This window comes from Hyperolius riggenbachi, chromosome 9 (assembly GCF_040937935.1).
Source record: "Hyperolius riggenbachi isolate aHypRig1 chromosome 9, aHypRig1.pri, whole genome shotgun sequence".
Taxonomy (NCBI): domain Eukaryota; kingdom Metazoa; phylum Chordata; class Amphibia; order Anura; family Hyperoliidae; genus Hyperolius; species Hyperolius riggenbachi.
Window position 1 is genome coordinate 50727043 of NC_090654.1, and position 23452 is coordinate 50750494.

Here is a 23452-nt window from a genome sequence, read left to right on the forward strand (position 1 = left end):
TTTTAATGTAACGCATGCTCCGTTTTCGTTCCATCAGTATGCGACGAAAACGGCGCACCAAGAGACACACAACGCAGTGCAAAATAACGTCCATTTTTATAACCTACATGCGCTGCGTTAGGGGCACATTGTGCGACTTTAACCTCGCATCAAACGCAACGTCTCACTGTGAAAGAGGCCTAAGGGCAAGTTCACAGTACTCAGTTGGGTTGCAGAATAATTCAACATGTCAACTCACTGCCCATACAATTCTATGCACCTGTTCACAGTGCTGAGTCGTAACTGATCGTATTATTCTAACTCTCTGCATGCAGTCTTTGTATTACATATTCAGTCTTCATTGCAGTTCACACTCATTATAAAACATGCGTTCTACAACTGACCACTGTGAACCTAGCCTATTAACTAATTGCAGGTCTTGCATGGCAGCAAAATACTTGAATGACTCATGTCAAGCTTGACTGCAGTACAGCTTAGTTATATGTAGGAATGTGACTGTACATACACAGGTTTAACTTATGACATGTCATTTCACAGGAGAATTTACAAATGTAAATGACAAGGATTCAATAAACCTTTCAAAATGTTTCCCATCATTTATATCTTGTTGGGAAAAGGAGCTAAGAATTTTTCTCTCTGGCCTGGTGCACACCAGATGAGTTTTTCTGAGCATTTTGAGTTTTTGAAACCTCCTGCTAATGTTATCCTATGTGTCTGTGCACACTGGAGCGATGAGGTTTTATAAAAAAAAACAAAAAAACATAGCATTACATTGGGAAGAGCTTTTGAAACCTCTAACGTTTGGGGAGCTTTTCTGGTGTGTCTCAGCTCTCTCAGTCAAAAAACAAAAAGAACATTATTGCTCTATACCTCTTTAAAGCGGTATTAAAACCATACAAATCAAATTTCAACAGCAACTGGTCTGAGTGTATTATTAAGTGATAAAGATGCTAATCCTGCATTCAAAACTTTTTCTGCTGCTATGGTTTGTAGTTATCACATACTTTAGAACACTGGCCCTAGTGCCAAACACTGCCAAAGAGTTGAATGCTGGGAGTTCTTTTTATCTATAATATATTCCTCCTCTTCCATTTATTTCCCTGCCTATCTGCTTATCAGAAACACCCTTTGATTACTTGCGTTTACAAGCAAGGCTGAGGAGACTCAGTGATTGGATGTGTAAATAAAAAAAAAAAAAAAAAAAGACAGTGCAGTAGGGTTGCCGCGGTATACCGGTATGACGATATACCACGGTATGATTGTGCACGGTAATCGTACCGTGGACAATCTCGTTTCAGGGGGCGGAGCTACTGGGGGGCGGAGCGACATAGCCGCGGCACACGAACAGCGGTGGTGATAAACACTTGCGGCAATACTCATTTGCAGCCAGGTCCGTCCTCCACGCTGTACTGGGCTTCATTGTTCTTTCATCACATTTCCCTGAAACAGCGCCCCCTGGGTGCTATTACAAGGAGATGATGCAAACACAAACAGGAAGTAGAATGAAACACAGTAAACGCGTGAGGACTTGGCTGCTGACAAGTGAGTATTTGTCCTCTCTCCCTCCCTCCGGCTCTCTGTGCTGGCCACCTAATTCTAGCTGCACCCATCCCTGGCTACCTATGCTGCAAGCACCTACTTCTGGCTACACTCATCCCTGGCTACCTATGCTGCGCTCACCTACTACTGGCTACACCTATCCCTGGCTACCTATGCTGCGGCCACCTACCACTGGCTACACCTATCCCCGGCTACCTATGCTGCAACCACCTACCACTGGCTACCTGTGCTGCAACCACCTACCACTGGCTACACCTATCCCTGGCTACCTATGCTGCGACCACCTACTTCTGGCTACACCTATCCCTGGCTACCTATGCTGCAACCACCTACTTCTGGCTACACCTATCCCTGCCTACCTATGCTGCGGCCACCTACCACTGGCTACACCTATCCCTGGCTACCTAAGCTGCGACCACCTACCTCTGGCTACACCTATCCTTGGCTACCTATGCTGCGACCACCTACTTCTGGCTACACCTATCCCTGCCTACCTATGCGGCGACCACCTACTTCTGGCTACACCTATCCCTGGCTACCTATGCTGCGACCACCTACCTCTGGCTACACCTGTCCCTGGCTACCTATGCTGCGGCCACCTACCACTGGCTACACCTATCCCTGGCTACTTGTGCTGCGGCCACCTACCTCTGGCTGCCTGTGCTGCAGGCCACCTACCACTGGCTACACCTGTCCCTGGCTACCTATGCTGCGGCCACCTACCACTGGCTACACCTATCCCCGGCTACCTAGGCTGCAACCACCTACCACTGGCTACCTGTGCTGCGACCACCTACCACTGGCTACACCTATCCCTGGCTACCTGTGCTGCGACCACCTACCACTGGCTACACCTATCCCTGGCTACCTATGCTGCGACCACCTACTTCTGGCTACACCTATCCCTGGCTACCTATGCTGCAACCACCTACTTCTGGCTACACCTATCCCTGCCTACCTATGCTGCGGCCACCTACCACTGGCTAAACCTATCCCTGGCTACCTATGCTGCGACCACCTACCACTGGCTACACCTATCCCTGCCTACCTATGCTGCGACCACCTACTTCTGGCTACACCTATCCCTGCCTACCTATGCTGCGACCACCTACCTCTGGCTACACCTGTCCCTGGCTACCTATGCTGCGGCCACCTACCACTGGCTACACCTGTCCCTGGCTACCTATGCTGCGGCCACCTACCACTGGCTACACCTATCCCTGGCTACTTGTGCTGCGGCCACCTACCTCTGGCTACACCTGTCCCTGGCTACCTATGCTGCGGCCACCTTCCACTGGCTACACCTGTCCCTGGCTACCTATGCTGCGGCCACCTACCACTGGCTAAACCTATCCCTGGCTACCTATGCTGCGACCACCTACCTCTGGCTACACCTATCCCTGCCTACCTATGCTGCGACCACCTACTTCTGGCTACACCTATCCCTGCCTACCTATGCTGCGACCACCTACCTCTGGCTACACCTGTCCCTGGCTACCTATGCTGCGGCCACCTACCACTGGCTACACCTGTCCCTGGCTACCTATGCTGCGGCCACCTACCACTGGCTACACCTATCCCTGGCTACTTGTGCTGCGGCCACCTACCTCTGGCTACACCTGTCCCTGGCTACCTATGCTGCGGCCACCTTCCACTGGCTACACCTGTCCCTGGCTACCTATGCTGCGGCCACCTACCACTGGCTACACCTATCCCTGGCTACTTGTGCTGCGGCCACCTACCTCTGGCTGCCTGTGCTGCAGGCCACCTACCACTGACTACACCTGTCCCTGGCTACCTATGCTGCGGCCACCTACCACTAGCTACACCTATCCCTGGCTACCTACGCTGCAAGCAGCTACTACTGGCTACACCTATCCCTGGCTACCTATGCTGCGGCAACCTACCACTGGCTACACCTATCCCTGGATACCTATGCTGCGGCCACCTACCACTAGCTACACCTGTCACTGGCTACCTACGCTGCAAGTAGCTACTACTGGCTACACCTATCCCTGGCTACATATGCTGCGGCAACCTACCATTGGCTACACCTATCCCTGGATACCTATGCTGCGGCCACCTACCACTAGCTACACCTATCCCTGGCTGCCTATGCTGCGCCACCTACCACTAGCTACACCTATCCCTGGCTACCTACGCTGCGGCCACCTACCACTGGCTATACCTATGCTGCAGCCACCTATTACTGGCGGGTGGGGGCACATTATTTAATGTAAGGGGGTGGGGCCCAAGTCCAAATAATTGTTAAATACCGTATACCGTGGTATTTTTTTTTTTGACGGTTATCATACCGTGGAATTTCATACCGTTGCAACCCTACAGTGCAGGTCCTAGTATACACCTCAGTGGGAGTGTCTGAAGACTCTGGGAGGAGGGCAGCTAATAAATACACAATGAGCAAGAGAAGAGAGGGGGGAAAACCAAGAGTCAGGGCGGATATGATGTCAGCATTAGCTTGGCAAGATGGCCACTGCTTAGAATAGGATTTTCTGTTTTTCCTTTATAAAAATTCACAGGAATCATTACGGGGATAGCACAATACATCTGTTATGTAAGTAGAAGTAGTATTTATCTACTTACATAACAGTAAGTAGATAAATACTTACATACTTATCTACTTATATATATGTGTTTTTTATTTCTAGGTTAGCATGGGTGTCGCTTGTTCTTTAATGTGCTCAAAGGTTCAATAAAGGAACTATAAGTTCTACACCAGAGGGTATAGGAAACCCACAAAGCTGGCTAAGTTTAACCTCAGACTATCCCTTCCATGGTGGAGAGGAAGTGGTCAAAGAGGTACCGTGACAAATTTGTAATGGTCCTCTCCAGACAATTCTGTGGAGTTTTAGTCAGAAGCAATGACTTGGTATAGTACCTAGAGTTGGTGTGGGAGTAAGGCCTGAACAATTTATCGTTATCGACAGTGCAGTAGGGTTGCCGCGATATACCACGGTATGATTGTGCACGGTAATCGTACCGTGGACAATCTCGTTTCAGGGGGCGGAGCTACTGGGGGGCGGAGCGACGTAGCGGCGGCACACGAACAGCGGTGGTGATAAACACTTGCGGCAATACTCATTTGCAGCCAGGTCCGTCCTCCACGCTGTACTGGGCTTCATTGTTCTTTCATCACATTTCCCTGAAACAGCGCCCCCTGGGTGCTATTACAAGGAGATGATGCAAGCACAAACAGGAAGTAGAATGAAACACAGTAAACGCGTGAGGACTTGGCTGCTGACAAGTGAGTATTTGTCCTCTCTCCCTCCCTCCGGCTCTCTGTGCTGGCCACCTAATTCTAGCTGCACCTATCCCTGGCTACCTATGCTGCAAGCACCTACTTCTGGCTACACCCATCCCTGGCTACCTATGCTGCGGCCACCTACCACTGGCTACACCTATCCCCGGCTACCTATGCTGAAACCACCTACCACTGGCTACCTGTGCTGCAACCACCTACCACTGGCTACACCTATCCCTGGCTACCTATGCTGCGACCACCTACTTCTGGCTACACCTATCCCTGGCTACCTATGCTGCAACCACCTACTTCTGGCTACACCTATCCCTGCCTACCTATGCTGCGGCCACCTACCACTGGCTACACCTATCCCTGGCTACCTATGCTGCGACCACCTACTTCTGGCTACACCTATCCCTGCCTACCTATGCTGCGACCACCTACTTCTGGCTACACCTATCCCTGCCTAACTATGCTGCGGCCACCTACCACTGGCTACACCTATCCCTGGCTACCTAAGCTGCGACCACCTACCTCTGGCTACACCTATCCTTGGCTACCTATGCTGCGACCACCTACTTCTGGCTACACCTATCCCTGCCTACCTATGCGGCGACCACCTACTTCTGGCTACACCTATCCCTGGCTACCTATGCTGCGACCACCTACCTCTGGCTACACCTGTCCCTGGCTACCTATGCTGCGGCCACCTACCACTGGCTACACCTATCCCTGGCTACCTATGATGCGGCCACCTACCACTGGCTACACCTATCCCTGGCTACTTGTGCTGCGGCCACCTACCTCTGGCTACACCTGTCCCTGGCTACCTATGCTGCGGCCACCTTCCACTGGCTACACCTGTCCCTGGCTACCTATGCTGCGGCCACCTACCACTGGCTACACCTATCCCTGGCTACTTGTGCTGCGGCCACCTACCTCTGGCTGCCTGTGCTGCAGGCCACCTACCACTGACTACACCTGTCCCTGGCTACCTATGCTGCGGCCACCTACCACTGGCTACACCTATCCCTGGATACCTATGCTGCGGCCACCTACCACTAGCTACACCTATCCCTGGCTACCTACGCTGCAAGCAGCTACTACTGGCTACACCTATCCCTGGCTACCTATGCTGCGGCAACCTACCACTGGCTACACCTATCCCTGGATACCTATGCTGCGGCCACCTACCACTAGCTACACCTATCCCTGGCTACCTACGCTGCAAGTAGCTACTACTGGCTACACCTATCCCTGGCTACATATGCTGCGGCAACCTACCACTGGCTACACCTATCCCTGGATACCTATGCTGCGGCCACCTACCACTAGCTACACCTATCCCTGGCTGCCTATGCTGCGCCACCTACCACTAGCTACACCTATCCCTGGCTACCTACGCTGCGGCCACCTACCACTGGCTATACCTATGCTGCAGCCACCTATTACTGGCGGGTGGGGGCACATTATTTAATGTAAAGGGCTGGGGCCCAAGTCCAAATAATTGTTAAATACCGTATACCGTGGTATTTTTTTTTTGACGGTTATCATACCGTGGAATTTCATACTGTTGCAATCCTACAGTGCAGGTCCTAGTATACACCTCAGTGGGAGTGTCTGAAGACTCTGGGAGGAGGGCAGCTAATAAATACACAATGAGCAAGAGAAGAGAGGGGGGAAAACCAAGAGTCAGGGCGGATATGATGTCAGCATTAGCTTGGCAAGATGGCCACTGCTTAGAATAGGATTTTCTGTTTTTCCTTTATAAAAATTCACAGGAATCATTACGGGGATAGCACAATACATCTGTTATGTAAGTAGAAGTAGTATTTATCTACTTACATAACAGTAAGTAGATAAATACTTACATACTTATCTACTTATATATGTGTTTTTTATTTCTAGGTTAGCATGGGTGTCGCTTGTTCTTTAATGTGCTCAAAGGTTCAATAAAGGAACTATAAGTTCTACACCAGAGGGTATAGGAAACCCACAAAGCTGGCTAAGTTTAACCTCAGACTATCCCTTCCATGGTGCAGAGGAAGTGGTCAAAGAGGTACCGTGACAAATTTGTAATGGTCCTCTCCAGACAATTCTGTGGAGTTTTAGTCAGAAGCAATGACTTGGTATAGTACCTAGAGTTGGTGTGGGAGTAAGGCCTGAACAATTTATCGTTTTGCGATCGAAATCGCGATTTTGGAAACGACGATCTTGAGATGGTCAAAGTGGCGGTTTTTCAAGATATCCCCCTGGACGGCACAGTCCTTCTCCTGCTGTGCACAGCTCGCCACTCCATGTACAGTAGTGAGCGGCGGCTCAGTGGCTTACGTCTTATGTGTTCAACAGCTAAAGTCAGGTCACGTGTTCGCAAGCGCAGGCTTTAGGAAATGCTTGCGGGTCGGCGCTGAGTGTGTAGCAGTGGCCCCGTCAGGGCCGCGAGAGAATGACACGGCTTGTGCAAGGCCTCATGGTAACAGAGCAGTGGGAGAGCCACTTCTGGAACGGGAGGCCAATGCGTCTCCAGCAGAGGCCATTGCGGTCAGTGCGGTGACTGCAGTGCCAGACTAGGTGAGTCAGCCTGGGGTCCATGTGTTTGTGTGGGGGTGCATCACATCCTCATACCGGGAGAGTGCGGGTGGCTGGCTATGATGTAATGTGTGTCTGATATCAACATTTAACGGGGGATGCATTAGGTCTCACCTGTGTAGTGCTGAAAGAGCTCTCACCTGTGCAATGCTGCAGGAGCTCTTACCAGTATGTAGTGCTGCAGGGATGTGGGAGCTTTCACCTGTGTATTGCTGGAGGATTGCAGGTGGTCTCAAATGTATAGTGCTACAGGGATGCAGGAGCTGTCATCTATATGGTGGTGGAAGGACGCTGAAGCTCTCACCTGTGTATGGGTGCAGGAACTCTCACCTGTGTAGTGCTGGAGGGGTGCAGGAGCTCTCACCTGTGTATGGGTGCAGGAACTCTCACCTGTGTAGTGCTGGAGGGGTGCAGGAGCTCTCACCTGTGTATGGGTGCAGGAACTCTCACGTGTGTAGTGCTGGAGGGTTGCAGGAGCTCTCACATATGTATTGCTACAGGCCTGCGGACTCTAAGTTGCTGCCTAGAGTTTTCATCATTGTGTTTATGCATTAGATTAATAGCTATTTGTTTTGATAAATTCCCAATGCACTGCAGTAACATTTACATACATGATAGAAAATGACATCACACTAGCAATTTGATAGTGTGATATCATTTTATGTCCAGTGCATTTTATGTCCAGTTGACCATAGCTAAGAGTACACACTTAAAAAAATGAATAAAATCACACAAAGTTTTAATGGGCGCTACCCTGTCCATGGGCCGATGGGGATCGCTTCTGTTGCTGCGTTTTCTCCTCCACATAAACCTCCGATGTCATTCATGTCCATGCCTCACTATTTCCGCATCAGCTGCGCAGCTCTACTAGTTTAATTGCCTAAAGCAACTTACCAGGAGCATGGTGGCCTATATGGTTTTACGCTATGGTAGCCTGAATGTTTTTTATCTGAGGTGTATGGATACATGAGAACTGTGCAAGAGGAAGTGGTCTAAGAGTCCTGAGAGGCTGGGGAGGCCTAGATGACCCCAATGCACTATGGCTCCATCTAGCAGAGAGTCAAATACAGTATAAAGGGTGAGTGACCACTTCTGAGGGTGAGGTAGCGGTGCCTCGCTTCAAAATAGTCTCAAGGTTGCTTTTTTGGATGTGAACCTCAAATCCGCTGTGACGGAAGTGACGTTTTCGCATCCCTGGAGCAGGTTAAGAACTCGTTACTGCGCAGCTTTTGCACTAAGTTTCAGCGATCTGCATCGGCCCGGAATTCATGTTAGTCTATGGCGGCATCTGTAAAAATTGCGCCGTGCATGCGTGGAAGAGTATTTTAACAATACGCTTCTGTGCATTTCCACATACCAGAAGCAGGAAGTGACAGCAAGCGCGCATCACACGCACATCACTTCCTGCTTGACCAGATAGGGAACACCGCGCAATAGTCTGAAGGCTTGTTTTTGACAGTGCGATGCACTAAAACGTAGGGCTGAACGATTTTCGGTTTTAAACCGAAAATCGTGATTAAGGTTAAGACAATCTTGAGATCGTCAGAGCTTTGGTTTTGCTGCGGTTTTCTCTACCGCTGGTACATGCTCTGCCTATGTAAATAAAACGCAGAAATTCCGCTGTAGCTGCTGGAGAGGAGGCCAGTGAGGGGTTAAATCAGACCATGCCCCCTCCCTCTCCGGGTGACAGTCAGGCTGGTGAATGGGACAGATACGGGAAGTACGGCTGGTCCCGCCAAAGAGAGTCTGAAGCCACAAAAAATACCTCTTTTTACTGGCCAGTTATCTTAAGCAATAAGATCATAGCTGATACGCCACATTCCCACGGCAGAACAAGGTTTTTACCCCCCTGAAATTCCTGGGTCAAAATTCAATGATCCTTCCTGGAAGAGGCAGAGCTTTGCTCAGTAGCTCTGCCTCTGCTCAAGTCAATCTCCACCAATCACCAATCTTTCACTGGGGGGGGGGGGGGGGGGGGGGGGTTGGGGGAGGAGGAGATCAGCAGAGATTGACTCCAGCAGAGGCAGAGCTACAACGCAAAGCTCTGCCTCCCCCAGCCAGCAAAATCCACGACCTGGAAAGTCGTAGAATTTTGCCCCAGGGATTTTGGGGGTATAAATACCGCGTTCTGCCGCAGGGATGCGGCGTATCAACTATAATCTTATTGCTTAAGATAACTGTCCAGTAAAAAGAGGTATATTTTATGGCTTCAAACTCTCTTTAAAGAGGAACTTTAGCGGAAAAGGGAAAAAATAAATCAATACATTGCTAAGTGAGAAGGTAAAACATAGAAGAGAGATCAAGAAATGATTGATATTTGCAATGCAATATATTCATATTTTTAATCCACAGCCTGCACGTAATCATCTTTACTACTGACAGATATGAAAAAAACACAGCATCAACTGCCATTATCTATAACCACACCCCCTAACAATGCAACAGGCTAAAAGGATTTTTTTTTATAGATATACATATGCACAGAAGGAGATACTGGCTGCTTGGCAGTTGGAAACAGCACTGTCTCTCAAGGGATCAAGTATGAATACAGTTCACAGCCACATACACAGGCACCCGATAGGATTGGGACTTGACCTCCCAGGCGACAAGGAAGGCCCGAGTCTGTACCGACGTGTCGCTAGCCTCCACGCTAACAACATGTTCTGTTGCCATGCAGGGGAAGGTGAGGGGGGTAGGGCGGATGGCAGATGAGGAACATCACAGAGCAGTGGTTTGGGGAGTATAATGCCTTTGGCCAGGCAGATTTCTCACTAATGTACAGGTGAGTCATTGCACACAGATTATCTAGAGTTTTGTACCAGTTTCACCATGATGTTAAGCTATGTACACACGCTGGATTAAACTCCGGTCCTGATGCGGCCATTAAAGTGAACCTGAACGGAGTATAATTATTTAAAATAAACATGATGTACCTGCAAATAAATATTACATACTAACCTCACCATCAGGTCATCTCAGAAACTCAACATTTTCTTCTAACAACGATTCCTTACAGTTCTGAAATATATCAGTTGCTGTCAGTTACAATGGTTTGCGAAAAGTATTCGGCCCCCTTAAAGTTTTCCACATTTTGTCACATTACTGCCACAAACATGAATCAATTTTTTGGGAATTCCACGTGAAAGACCAATACAAAGTGGTGTACATGTGAGAAGTGGATCAAAAATCATACAACATTCCAAACATTTTTTACAAATCAATAACTGCAAAGTGGGGAGTGCGTAATTATTCGGCTCCCTGAGTCAGTACTTTGTAGAACCACCTCTTGCTGCAATCACAGCTGCCAGTCTTTTAGGGTATGTTTCTACCAGCTTTGCACATCTAGAGACTGAAATCCTTGCCCATTCTTCTTTGCAAAACAGCTTCAGCTCAGTCAGATTAGATGGACAGCGTTTGTGAACAGCAGTTTTCAGATCTTGCCACAGATTCTCAATTGGATTTAGATCTGGACTTTGACTGGGCCATTCTAACATATGGATATGTTTTAAACCATTCCATTGTTGCCCTGGCTTTATGTTTAGGGTCATTGTCCTGCTGGAAGGTGAACCTCCGCGCCAGTCTCAAGTCTTTTGCAAACTCCAAGAGGTTTTCTTCCAAGATTGCCCTGTATTTGGCTCCATCCATCTTCCCATCAACTCTGACCAGCTTCCCTTGTCCCTGCTGAAGAGAAGCACCCCCAGAGCATGATGCAGCCACCACAATATATGACAGTGGGGATGGTGTGTTTGATGTGCAGTGTTAAGGGGCCCATACACTCAGCCGATTTTGTGGCCGACCGATCGATTGATCGTTTGCAAATCGGTTGGCCAATCGACCGATCGATGGCCGATTGCGATGGATTTCGATGGATTTCCATCGAACTGGCAGGGTGGAAAATTTAGGTCGATCTGATGAGATTGCTTATCAGTTTGCATTGGCCTTAATGGAAATCTGATGGCAAAAAAATGCCATCAGATCGAATTTCAATAGATTTCAAACTGAAATCTATTGGAATTCTATCCTGGTAAAAAAATGTTCTAAAAACGCATCAGATAGATCATCAGATGCATTTCTTATCTATCTGCTGCCACTCTGACGAGTGTATGGGCACCTTTAATTTTCCGCCACACATAGCGCCTTGCATTTTGGCCAAAAAGTTTCATTTTGGTCTCATCTGAAGAGAGCACCTTCTTCCACATGTTTGCTGCGTCCCCCACATGGCTTGTGGCAAACTGCAAACGGGATTTCTTATTCTTTTCTGTTAACAATGGTTTTCTTCTTGCCACTCTTCCATAAAGGCCAACTTTGTGCAGTGCACGACTAATAGTTGTCCTATGGACAGATTCCCCCACCTGACCTATAGATTACTGCAGCTCGTCCAGTCACCATGGGCCTCTTGACTGCATTTCTGAGCAGCGCTCTCCTTGTTCGGCCTGTGAGTTTAGGTGGACGGTCTTGTCTTGGTAGGTTTACAGTTGTGCCATACTCCTTCCATTTCTGAATGATCACTTGAACAGTGCTCCGTGGGACGTTCAAGGCTTTGGAAATCTTTTTGTAGCCTAAGCCTGCTTTAAATTTCTCAATAAGTTTATCCCTGACATGTCTGGTGTGTTCTTTGGACTTCAGGGTGCTGTTGCTCCCAATATTCTCTTAGAAAACCTCTGAGGCAGTCACAGAGCAGTCTTAATTTGTACTGACATTAGATTACACACAGATGCACCCTATTTAGTCATTAGCACTCATCAGGCAATGTCTATGGGCAACTGACTGCACTCAGACCAAAGGGGGCTGAATAATTACGCACACCCCACTTTGCAGTTATTTGTAAAAAATGTTTGGAATCATGTATGATTTTCATTCCACTTCACGTGTACACCTGTCTTTCTCGTGGAATTCCAATAAAGTTGATTCATCTTTGTGGCAGTAATATGACAAAATGTGGAAAACTGAACACTTTTGCAAACCACTGTATATCTGAAAGGACAACTGATGTACAATGTCTATGTTTCTCTTTGGCTCAAGTGGGCAATGTTACAGTTTAACAGTGTGCTGACCAGAAAGCGGTTATGGGGTAATGGCCAATTTTCAAAATGGAGGATAGAGAATTCCACTGATCACAGTGCTTAAACAGGACGAAGGAGAGGAGAAAGAGATTATTTTATTATTTATATAGCGCCAACATATTCCGCAGCACTTTTATTTATATTGATGAGTAGGCTCTGCAGGAGGCAAGTATGATGTATGTATGTTTATTTTGACTTAATTTCAGTACAGGTTTGCTTTAAGGACTTCCTGCACTGAGAATCTAGCGTGTGTAGCACACCCCAAACTGGAATTGAGTCCTGATACCTGCAGGCGACAGTAATTATATGTATGTATGAGGCTTTAGTCTATGTGCTATCTGTCCCTCTGTCCTCTAAAGTGCAATTTCAATAATCTGCTCAGAAATTCCATGCTCAATCTCTATGAAGCAGTGTCAGTTTAGAAGGCAGAATTTTAAAAATGGTTACAGTATATGAACTATAAGCTGGAAGTCTTCCTTCATTTCTACTTTCACTGCTTTGATAATAAAACACTGTTTACATCTGATAGGATAAATATGTCTTTAAAAAGAAGAGAAAAAAACCCCTGAAGATTAGACATTAAAGGGAGAATATGGCTATATAAATAGCAGGCCCAGAATAAACAGCTTTCATGTCGAGGAAGGCGGAATGACTTTACATAAGAGAGAGAGTGTACGATCTGCACTTGGGGCTAGTTTATAGTAATAATGGCTGTTTGTCCCCTGAATGTACATCGTCAGTAAACTTTTCATTATGTGAACTGCTAACTCTGGCGGCATGAATGGATTTCTGTGTTTATCTATATGTAAAATATAAAAAGGCCAAGATAAATTCAGCACTGCCTGGTCTGTGTCAGGCTGAGACAGACACAAAAGTGTCTGGGCAGATTCACACAGGGTAGACTACATTATGTCTATGAGGAAACTAAACTAATAAGATAAACGGTTGAGAGTTATTATACTTGCTTGCCGAAATGTTATAAAGCTCATCTTAAAGAGGAACTGTAGTGAAAATAACAAAATGAATACAACTAGGTACTTATTTTTTTACAATATGTATTCATAAATTATTTAGGAAGGCTTCTCACTGCAGATTGGAGGTGCGGTGTGGCAGCTGCACTGCCAAAAAACGGCCTTTGGGGAATACCGCATTAGTACCGTGTTTGCATCCAGCCAAACAGGAAGTGCCGCTCACTTCCTGTTGGGCAATTGACGTGTGTAGAAGCACTTTGTTGAAATAAGCTTCCATGCATGCGTGACACTTAAATCTGCGGCAGGTTTTTAAACAACACCCCTAGAAGCCTGTGTCCCTTGCCGTAGCTCCGCTCTGAGCTACTCTCCTGGGGTTCCCTCCGTTCTCTGCCACGGGAGTGTGCTCACGCAGAATCCACCGACCAGGGTGCCAACAAACGTTGTTTCCCTGGTCCATCTGGCTGAATCTGCAAGCGCCGTTCGTGCCATCATAAACGAACAATCATGTAAACGATTGTTTACACGATCGCCACAAAACCTACGAACGGCAATAAGGTTCAGAGCAATCCTGTGTGATTTAAATCAACATGGCAGTCGTTCGCCGCAGGTGACGTACATTGTGAAACATTGTTTGATGAATGTGTTACGCGTTATCGTGGAAAAAGTTGTTTGTCGCAAAAATCATTCAGTATGAGCCTTAATACTGAATACCCACCGGCAGATCAGGGCCAGATCGATCAGGGATCTCCACCAACGAAAAGTTTCTCCCCGATCCATCTGGCCGAATCGGTAAGCATCATTTGCAGCATCTGAAAAAGAACAATCGAGTAAACGATCATTCATACGATCACAGCAGAACCCATGCAAGTCAGTGGTCAACGTTTACCTTGGTTAACGCAAAGAATTGCCTTTGCGTTGAAACAAGGGCTCTGGTGTGAAAGAGCCCTCAGAGGAACTCATGGCGAGGTACATTTGTAACATTCATTTGCAGGTATATTGTGTGTTTTACTCGGTTCAGGTTCACTTTAAAGAAATCATCAGGCAACTAAATAGCAAATCTGATTTACTTACCTGGGGCTTTCTCCAGCCCCTCGCAGCTGTCTGTCCCACACTAAGAGCTCCGTTCACAGCCGCCGGCCCGGGGTCCCTGCACAGTGCAGAGGAACGCCTGCGTAGTACGCCGCTGACAACGTGGGCTTGATTGACAGCGGTGCTTTACGCAGGCACAGTAAGGACGACCTCAAGGTCCTGCGTCCCTTTTGCCCTAGCAACCACAGGAACGTGCGCAGAGCTGTTAGAGCCGGCTAAATTGCGCACATGCGCAGATGGTTTTCAGCACGGACACAGGTACATGAGACGCAAAGACACTGGGCTATTATTATATAGGATGGTACTAATTTATGCAACAAGGTTAACTGATTTAACCTTGTCACTAGGGATGATCACATACATGCAAATTCTTCCGAGTTGATGCAAATTTTTATGCAAATATATGCAGCTTGAAAAGGGACCAATCAGTTGGAACCTGGGTTTAAATTGATTGGTCCGTTTTCAAACTGCATACATTTGCATAAAAAAAAATTGCATAGTTTCGGAAGCATTTGCATCTCATTAATCATCCCTACTGGTCACTGAGTAGAAACCTCCCCCAAAAGCAATGAAAAACATACAGATGTGTAAATCCTTTTTAGGCTGGGTGCGCACAAAGAGTGTGAAAGGTCATGTTTTCTGTCATGTGCAGGATTTTTTGTGTTCTATGTTTCTATTTCGATTTATGCAGATGACTAGGAAGACAACAGAAAGCGGAAATACATCACAGAACACTAAAAAAAACAAACAAAAAACAACACACATATAAAAACGCATGAAAGATGCATACAAAACGCAATACATTACGTTCCCACTGACTGTCATTGTGTACGTTTTTGAATAGCATGCAACAAAACCAGCGTTTTTAAAACACACGCATACATTTTTTTTTATATTCATTTTTCATGCAGCCCATAGACTTCTATTAGCGGCACAAATGCAGTGTTTTCCGCAGCGCTTGCGTTTCTGTTACGTGTGCACTTAGCCCTAAGGTCATATTTGGAATAGCATTGTATGACATGAACAATAAAAGTAAAGAAGTTACTGTAACTTTAAAGGTTTTTTTAGGCCCTGGAATTTTATACTTATATTTTTATAGGCCTTCAATATTTTAGGGGTTCCACAAGTAGAATTGTAAAGAAAACATCAAGGGGAAAAAAAGTCATGTTTTGCTGATAGAATGGTGCGATTATCATCCTGCTGAAACCTGTGGGTGCCAGTAAACCCACATCCACACACGCTTCTCAGGGAGAAAACAAACCTATTAAACCAGTTATGCTAAGGAAGCTTCCCGATAGGACACTGAATTAAAATCCTGTGCTCGCTTTGTACTGTATGATAGATAAGGACACACTGTACAGGGAGGATTAAAAAAAGAGGCGCTATCAACAGGACTCGTGTTCCTGTTAACTCCATGCCAACCACAGCTCACAGGAGTGTTACAACTGGAAAAAAATACATTCGTTATTTCTGTAGAAACTCTTAGGGCTCGTTTCCTTATAGCGCGCTTTCAGTCGTGCTTATCAAAACGCGATCGCAGGGACATCTGAGAGTGCATAGACTGCATTCTCTGATGTTTCCATACATGCCCTGAGATTTACCACTGACTCGCAGCACATGGTTGCACACATTTTGGGGCGATTGCGCCCCTGATCCCAACATTATAATGAATGGGATTGAAAGCACCGCCCCCGGGGGAATCACGTGCAACACAGAGCTGCGCTGACGCACGGCTCCTGCGCTGCACTAATGAAAACGAGCCTTTAGGGCTGGTTCCCACCAATAGTGCGTCAGAGTGATGCGATTTTTTTTCCCAAACGTGGGCCCTGCAGCATTTTGGAGGCAATTACGTATAGGAGATATAGGTATATTAACCAGCCTGGCGGTATGGACGAGCTAAGCTCGTCCATTACCGCCGGAGGCTGCCGCTCAGGCCCTGCTGGGCCGATTTGCTTCAAATAAAAAGGAGCACACGCAGCCGGCACTTTGCCAGCCGCGTGTGCTACCTGATCGCCACCGCAGCGTGCAGCGGCGAAAGAGGGTCCCCCCAGCCGCCCGAGCCCAGCTCAGCCGGACCAAACAGTTCCGGCCAGCGCTAAGGGATGAATCGGAGGCGGATGACGTCACTCCGCTCGTCGCCATGGCGACGAGGAAAGCGAAACAAGAAAGGCCGCTCATCGCGGCCTTTCTCGCTACTTCTGATCGCCGGAGGCGATCAGAAGTACGCAACAGGAGCGCCCTCTAGTGGGCTTTCATGCAATAGTTTTTTTTTAATTAAAAAAAAAAAAATGTCCGGTCGCCAGCCTGGCAATCTTAACCACTTTACCCCCCAGTGCTAAATTTCTCCGTCCCTCTGCGCACTGCTTCACCCCCAGGGACGGAGAAAGGCGCACTTATTTGTTTACTGGCTGGGAGTGGGCGGGGACCTCGCGCGCACACTCCAGCCAGCCAGCACAGCAGGTGACTAATTGGATGTTAGGAACAAGCGTTCCTAAATCCAATTAGACGCGCCGATTGCGGACACAATGGAGGCTGCTTCAAACAGAAGCAGTCTCCATTGATAACAAATGAATGTAAACAAACATGTAGCGCGCGATCGCGCGCCCCCGCGACCCGCGCGCGCACACACCCCCGCTCTGCAGTGCAATGATTGGTTATGGGGACCCCAGTCCCCAATAACCAATCATATCACAGTAAAAAATGAATGGAAGCAGCGCTGCAATGTACAAATTGCGCTGGTGCTTCAGGGGTAAAACCCCTCCGTTGTGAAGTGGTTAATAGAACACCAGGCTGGTTAATATATACCGAAGTGACATGATGAGATAGACATGTACAGTGGTGTGAAAAACTATTTGCCCCCTTCCTGATTTCTTATTCTTTTGCATGTTTGTCACACTTCAATGTTTCTGCTCATCAAAAACCGTTAACTATTAGTCAAAGATAATATAATTGAACAGAAAATGCAGTTTTAAATGATAGTTTTTATTATTTAGTAAGAAAAAAAAACTTCAAATCTACATGGCCCTGTGTGAAAAAGTGATTGCCCCCCTTGTTAAAAAATTTATATCAAAATATTAAATATTTATATTAAAATAGTTTATCAGGTCTGATTACTGCCACACCTGTTTCAATCAAGAAATTACTTAAATAGGAGCTGACACAGAGAAGTAGACCAAAAGCACCTCAAAAGCTAGACATCATGCCAAGATCCAAAGAAATTCAGGAACAAATGAGAACAAAAGTACTGTAATTGAGATCTATCAGTCTGGTAAAGGATATAAAGCCATTTCTAAAGCTTTGGGACTCCAGCGAACCACAGTGAGAGCCATTATCCACAAATGGCAAAAACATGGAACAGTGATGAACCTTCCCAGGAGTGGTCGACCTACCAAAATTACCCCAAGAGCGCAGAGAAAACTCATCCGAGAGGCCACAAAAGACCCCAGGACAACATCTAAAGAACTGCAGGCCTCACTTGCCTCTATTAAGGTCAGTGTTTACGACTCCACCATAAGTAAGAGACTGGGCAAAAACGGCCTGCATGGCAGATATCCAAGGCACAAACCACTTTTAAGCAAAAAGAACATTAAGGCTCATCTCAATTTTGCTAAAAAAAAACATCTCAGTGATTGCCAAGACTTTTGGGAAAATGCCTTGTGGACCGACGAGACAAAAGTTGAACTTTTTGGAAGGTGCAAGTCCTGTTACATCTGGCATAGAAGTAACACAGCATTTCAGCAAAAGAACATCATACCAACAGTAAAATATGGTGGTGGTAGTGTGATGGTCTGGGGTTGTTTTGCTGCTTCAGGTCCTGGAAGACTTGCTGTGATAGATGGAACCATGAATTCTACTGTCTACCAAAAATACCTGAAGGAGAATGTCCGGCCATCTGTTCGTCAACTCAAGCTGAAGCGATCTTGGGTGCTGCAGCAGGACAATGACTCAAAACACACCAGCAAATCTACCTCTGAATGGCTGAAGAAAAACAAAATGAAGACTTTGGAGTGGCCTAGTCCAAGTCCTGACCTGAATCCTATTGAGCTGTTGTTGTATGACCTTAAAAAGGTGGTTCATGCTAGAAAACCCTCAAATAAAGCTGAATTACAACAATTCTGCAAAGATGAGTGTGCCAAAATTCCTCCAGAGCGCTGTAAAAGACTCGTTGCAAGTTATCGCAAACGCTTGATTGCAGTTATTGCTGCTAAGGGTGGCCCAACCAGTTATTAGGTTCAGGGGGCAATTTCTTTTTCACACAGGGCCATGTAGGTTTTGAGGTTTTTTTCTCACTAAATAATAAAAACCATCATTTAAAACTGCATTTTGTGTTCAATTATGTTATCTTTGACTAATAGTTAACAGTTTTTGATGAGCAGAAACATTGAAGTGTGACAAACATGCAAAAGAATAAGAAATCAGGAAGGGGGCAAATAGTTTTTCACACCACTGTATATGTACAGTGCCTAGCACACAAATAACTGGGTTGTGTTTTTCTCTGTCTGAAAGAGTTAAATATCAGGTACGTAAGTGGCTGACTCAGTCCTGACTCAGACAGGAAGTGACTACAGTGTGACCCTCACTGATAAGAAATTGCAACTATAAAACACTTTACTAGCAGAAAATGGCTTGTGAGAGCAAGAAATAGATCACTTTTAGTGATGATCGAACACCTAGATGTTCGGGTTCAGTTAGGTTCGGCTGACGTCATCCAGCCCACCTGCCCCCTCCCGCCACCAGGGGGCGTCGGTCCTCCCGAGAGGCGGCCTGAACCCCCCCAGTGCGCTACCGCCGCCCGCGTCTATCATCATGTCACTTCGGGTATCCTTTAAGTATAGGAGAACTAAAATCGCTGAAAAAAAAAAATTGCTGAACAGCACAATTTTCAAAGCTTTTTTGTTTTGTTTTTTGCCAAAAGCTGTTCACTTCCAGGTCAAATTATACTTCCTGCTTTGCCACAAGAAATACAAAATTGCTTAATGCAAATGCTCCAAAATCTCTAGGCATATGCCGGGAATCGCTAGTACAAATTGCTACAAAAAGTGCTGGGCATTTGCGATTACGCTTAGAGTTTTTTGGTTGGAACTAGCCCATATACAAGTATGCACTAAAGGCTAGATATCTCCGTGGGAAGATCAATCAAGAAATATCAATCATTTCGACAACGTGCATCACCAGAAATTGATCAGATTTCAGCGGAATATCGATGTGGCCATGGCTCTCATGCTCCCAACACATTTGAGTAATAAAAGAATATGTATTCATGAGTGAATATTTATCGCAAATATTGTTGGAGACAGGTTTTAATAGATTTTTCTTTAAAGGAAACCAGAGATGAAAAAAAAAACATTTTATACATATCTGGGGCTTCCTCCAGCCCCATGCGCACGGATCGCCACCACACCGCCGTCATCCGCTGCTTGCAGCTCCGGTACCGGGTCCCGTAACTTCCTGCAAATTCCTCCGCGTCCCGTAACTTCCTCCAGTCGCGGCCAGTCTGACGCAAGAGAAGTGTGCTCTTTACAGTCTCTCCAACAGCTGCTGGAGAGATACCTAGATGGCGCACTTCTCTTGCGCAGACTGGCCACAACTGGAGGAAGTTACGGGACACGGTCCCAGAGCTGCAGGCAGAGGAGAACGGCGGTGTGGGAGCGATCTGTGCGCATGGGGCTGGAGGAAGCCCCAGGTATGTATAAAACTTTATTTTTCATCTCTGGTTTACTTTAATTTAAAGTTTATTGAATTGAAATGTCTAAAATGATAATGTAGCCTTAAAGGCCAACTGAAAAGAGGGGATTAAAGGGAATGTCCAAGCAAAATAAAAAAATGTGTTTCACTTACCTGGGGCTTCTACCAGCCCCATGCAGCCATCCTGTGCCCTCGTAGTCTCTCACTGCTGCTCCAGTCCCCCGCTGGCAGCTTTCTGACCTTGGAGGTCGGCGGGACGCATTGCGTACATTTTTACGCATTCCCGCTAGTGCAGGAACATTAACACATACATTTTTACGCATTACTGGTTTAATGCGTAAAAATTTACGCATTAAACCAGTAATGCGTAAAAATGTATGTGTTAATGTTCCTGCACTAGCGGGAATGCGTAAAAATGTACGCAATGCGTCCCACCGACCTCCGAGGTCAGAAAGCTGCCAGCGGGGGACTGGAGCAGCAGTGAGAGACTACGAGGGCACAGGATGGCTGCATGGGGCTGGCAGAAGCCCCAGGTAAGTGAAACACATTTTTTTATTTTGCTTGAACCTTCCCTTTAAGGAATCTCCCATATTTATTTCTTTTTTAAATCAGATAAATATAGCAATCTCCATATCCCTCTCACTTCAGTTGTCTTTTAATCGCTTCTGGACCTTGCTAATTGTAATCTACGCCTGGTTTGGGACCGTTTATCCCTGCCAGGGCGTAGATTTAAATTACTACCCAACACTCCCAACACTCTCCCGTTGCTGCAGCCCACTCACTCTATCCATATTACAGCAGAACTCCGTGAGCTGGTCAGGAGCCAATTTCATTGGCTCCTGACCCTGTGATTGGCTCCTAACTGGCTAACAGACCTCTGCTGTCATATCCTTTGCGATTTCGATGGGAACAAGGCTTCAGTCTTGCACTGATTCTAACAGACAAGAGAATGGCCAGTAATGGAACTGTGTTTTACTGCATGCTCTAACCATGGTGAATTGACATTTACTGACATTTGTTGAGGTGTTTACCGCAGAAGTCGGTAATTTATCTCACTGGACGGTAATTTCAGCTTTGCAACAGCTTTGGTGACATTTTCCTAAGTGATCAGTAAAATCAGCTGTTTTCAGCATTACCGAATGCAGTAATGCTTGGTGAGTTTACACCAATTTCGTGGGCACTATGGCGTGGCGGTGGTGATGGGGGGGGGGGGGGGGGGTCAGTGGCAGAGAGCTGCGGTGGGGGGGACATGTCATGAGGCAGAGAACATGCCTGTGTGTTACATCTAACACCCCCGGTCCCACCTCGGGTTCTCTTTAATTCTGGTACCTAGTCCATCAAAATGCATGGTAGAGGTCTCCTACAGAATAGGTGCTGGCTTACTAAACAGGAAGAGACAAGATTCAAACCCTAGTCTCCTATATCAGAGGCAGAGCCCTTAACCAGTAAACTATCCAGCCACCGATACTACCGCCAACAGCGTAGCCTGCATTGCCTAATTAGCACAACTTGCGTTACCTAAGTAATGCGAGCGTTGCTGAAGTTATGCATCCTTGCAACTGGGGCTTCCAACGCCTGGTGATGGCTGCCACGTCGTTTCAATGGTCCAATCCCTCTCACAGGGACTTCATCTACAGATTGTTCCAAATGATGAATTTAGCAATCACTGCAGACAAGGAATTGGCACCAAAAATAAATAATTTCTGGTTTCTGCAAGTGATCAGCAATGGATGCCTCTGTGTTCCTCATGACAGTGCACTTCAAATTGATAAAAGCTGAAAAATACACACAGCAAAGCCTGCAAGTGAATCCTGGGTTAAATACTTGAGTGATTCCAGCTAGGTAGTGCTGGTTTGAAAGGTAAAGGTTTATAGCCTTTTGAGGGGCCATTCACACTAGGGCGATTAGAGGGCGATTCCCACTAATCGCTAAAGCGCTACCACTTTTTAACGTTCTAACCTATGGCAGTGATCTCATGGCCGCGATTGGCACTGATCGCGGGCGTTTTGCGTTTAGCGCCAATTACAAAGCATGTTACCTGCAGCATTTCTGACGCAATCGCGGTAAACTCGGCGTACTAATTGCTGTAAACTCACCCAAGCTAAGCACTAGAGTTTTGCGCTTTTTAAGTGTGAACGGGTCCTTAGTGATCATTCTTACTATCTGGTTGGACATTTCTTGCATGCCGTTCCAGGCACCAGGTCTCCAAGGCCACAAAGTGAAGTTGGTTCTCTCCAAATAGGGCAGCACAGCAATGACCCATGTTGGGCAGGATAAAGAGGAACCGTACTGAAAATAGCATAAGAAATAAAATTGTTTTTTTACAACTTTACTTAAATTATTTATTCAAGTGTTTGCCCATTGTAAAATCTTTCCGCACCCTGATTTACCTACATTCCAAAATGTATCACAGGTGGTGACATCGTGTCAGGTGCAGCACTGCGGAATATTTGTTTATCGTTCATTCCGAAGTCAGTAGAAATACCTGGTCAACCAAAATGCTCAGGGAGAAGAATTTCACAAAGCTAAACAGCCTAGGCTAAGCTTCACTGGAAGTGCAGAATTACATACCATACATATTACATAGGGAGTGTTTCTGATGCTGAAACCAGGATAATTAACATAAAAGTGGTTATTCTGAATAATTTACAGCATTCTACTACACTACGGTGCCTCGTAAGAACATTTCCTATGTCTTTCCTCCTAATTTTATTCACTCTGAGAGAATTTCCCTTGCTTTTTACCTGTGTTGAGAACAGGATGTGAGGGTAAATTTTCTGAATGTTTTTTAGTCTGTAGCCAGCAGCCACTACAGGCAGCCAAAACGCTCCATACATAATAACTAAATGAACTCTACAGAATATGAGAACATTTAGTACAATGCACCTTCAGAGCAGCCACCCTCACCTTCCTCACGCACCACCAACATTTCTTCAGCAAAAGGCGGGAGAGCGTCCAAGTCAGCGGAGGAACCAGAACGCTGAGCAGTGAGCACTCTGGGGCGAGTAGTTTAGTGGCCCATTGATTCCAAAACCGCGGATCGCGGTCGGCACCACAGCTCCCAGAAAGCTTTGCGGCGACCGTGCTTGACGCTCTTAGCTTTCCCTGGCGGATCCAAACAAGCTGATAGGTACCTGTTCGGCGTTTCCAGTTGAGGTTTTTATGCGCTAAACAAAACATTGTTCTGAAATGTTGTGCGTTGTTACAGGTGTCGGAAAGAACCATGAATGTCA

The 23452-nt window shown here is 46.5% G+C and overlaps 1 protein-coding gene across 1 annotated transcript in view; it reads right to left on the reverse strand.

The window, feature by feature from the left end:
- LOC137532315 (renalase-like) overlaps positions 1 to 23152 on the reverse strand; it is a 603961-nt gene extending 580809 nt beyond the window's left edge. The window contains exon 1 of the mRNA XM_068252726.1: positions 23127 to 23152. The gene's annotated coding sequence lies outside the window, so the exon portion shown is untranslated. The remainder of the gene's footprint in view (positions 1 to 23126) is intronic.
- Positions 23153 to 23452: the final 300 nt, after the last annotated feature.